The sequence below is a fragment of the Theobroma cacao genome, chromosome 7 (assembly GCF_053813885.1).
Source record: "Theobroma cacao isolate CCN51 chromosome 7, ASM5381388v1, whole genome shotgun sequence".
Lineage (NCBI taxonomy): Eukaryota > Viridiplantae > Streptophyta > Magnoliopsida > Malvales > Malvaceae > Theobroma > Theobroma cacao.
Genome location: NC_142645.1, coordinates 11,001,012 through 11,003,311, shown reverse-complemented (window position 1 = coordinate 11,003,311; position 2,300 = coordinate 11,001,012).

Here is a 2,300-nt window from a genome sequence, read left to right as displayed (position 1 = left end):
TTTGATGCTATAAATCGCTTTCCATTGTATATGAATTTTCCATTTCTGTATATACAGAGAACATCAATTTCAGCATGTATAGACCAGTTTCCAGTTCTCATACGGCACGTACATAGATACATTATATATTATTCAAAAGAATTCAGGAATTATAAGTCATCTAAGTCGCACGTGCCTTAGAATTTGAAAAAGCCTGCTTTTGTCGGTGTTTGAACAAAACTTAAAGTCCTCCCGTCAATAATTATGGAATCCATATTTCTAAAATAATTTGAACCTTCTCTATTTAGAAAGCCTATGCTATAAATTGAAGGTCGTTTTCAATACTATAATCCTCTGTTTTCATTCATTGAAGGGTTGTAATATGAGCTTTATCCACAATGTTGGATTTAAGATTTTATTTCAGGAGTGATTAAAAGTAATCATATAAGAATATATAGATTGGATTAAAGATTCGATTTAAAGTAAAAATTAATCAATTTTGAAATTAAATTAAATTATAATATAAAATTTTATTAACAATTTAAATTTAAGTGTCAAATTTACTAATACAAATAGTCATAAGGCAGAAAAAATTACCGTTAGATTTTCATGTTAAGTATTATAAGCTATTAAGCAATGTATGTTTTACATAAGGCCACGTTAGATTATATACAATAATGTAAAATATTTTAATAAAGTTATGCCAAGTGTTCAGACTCATGTCAATCCAGTTATTCAGCAAAATATACGTGAAAGTCAAATCCATATTAATAGTTATTTTATTTGGAGGGAAACAACGCAAAACATTGTTTGGGACAAAGGGTTCTTCTAATTTGATGAATGATAATTGTGCTTAACCAATCTCTATTCATCTGTTTTTTTCTTTTGAAAAAAAGAAGCTTTTTTTTTTATATTGTACACTTGTTTAATAAAACAGAAGTACCAACTGTATCATGTTCAGAAAGTAATTAAAATTGTAATGTTAATAATATGACGAACACTTTTTTTTTTGGTAGAATGATGAACACTAATTAAAATGTAATGTGATAGTATATATTATATACAAAAAAGAGGTATTTATTAAGAATACATTGAAATTATAAACACTATATATAGTAATTATTGAACTAATTTTTAATTTTAAAAATAAATAATTAAGTCGAAATAATTAATTTTACAATGGCAACCAAAGGATGTCCCTTGGTTCGAAGCATCTACTACAATAATTTCATTATCCGTAGTTGGCATGAACAACCTTAGAAAAGCCCCATTAAAGGTCTCATTCATCATCCATTTATCATGCCAAAAATAAACTCCATCTCAAGTTCTCACAACCCATACCATCAAAACCAATCAATTTGTCAAACCCTTATTTTGTGGTAGATTTATGATATTTCATTAGATGTTCAACATCTTCTCCTTTTGGACCGTTGAGGATGGAAGTTGTCCGACATCATATTTTCCCCAAGTAGTCTTCTCAGTTTGAAAGGGAGGTTTTAGGCAATTTTTGTATAGGGTGGTTTTCACTCTGTAAAGGGATGCTTTAGGTTGAGTAGTACATGTGGTTATATATGGGTCACCTCTGCTTCTATACGAAAGGTTACAAATTTATTTAATTCTGTTTTGTCAATGAAAGAGTTTATGGCTTATTAAAAAAGTAGTATTCTCGCTATAGCAACCAACTCACCTATATATTATATATTTATCCATCAAGATAATTTGAAGATAATATTTAAATTGAACCAATTAAAATTTAATTATTGGTCATTTAATTTGTCTCTAAGTAAAATAAGATAATTTAGAGATAATATTCATATTTTTGACCAATCAAAATTTAGTTATTGGTCATATAATTTGTCTCTAAAAAAATCAAGATAATTTAGAAATATTATTCATATTTTTGACCGATCAAAATTTAATTATTGATCATTTAATTTATCTCTAATAGTTATGCTAATTTAGAGATAAAAAACAAATTTAATTATTTAATTTATCACTAAATAAATTAAGATAATTTAGAGATAATATCTAACTTCGGTCAATGAAAATTCAAAGACTCAAAGTTCGACCAATCAAAAGACTTTCAATGAGACATCATAATTTATCTCTAAATAAGTTAAAATAATTTAGAGATAATTCAAAGAGACTACATTCTTATCAAAGTTTCCCACCTAGCATTATAAATAGGGAGCTCTTCCAAGCCATTTTCATTCGTTCGGAGCCATTTGAAGATTGAGAGGCATTCTGTCACGACCCGGAACTCCCATCGGGCCCGTGACAACTGCCGCGACGTCCCGATAAGCACTCATTACCCCGAATGC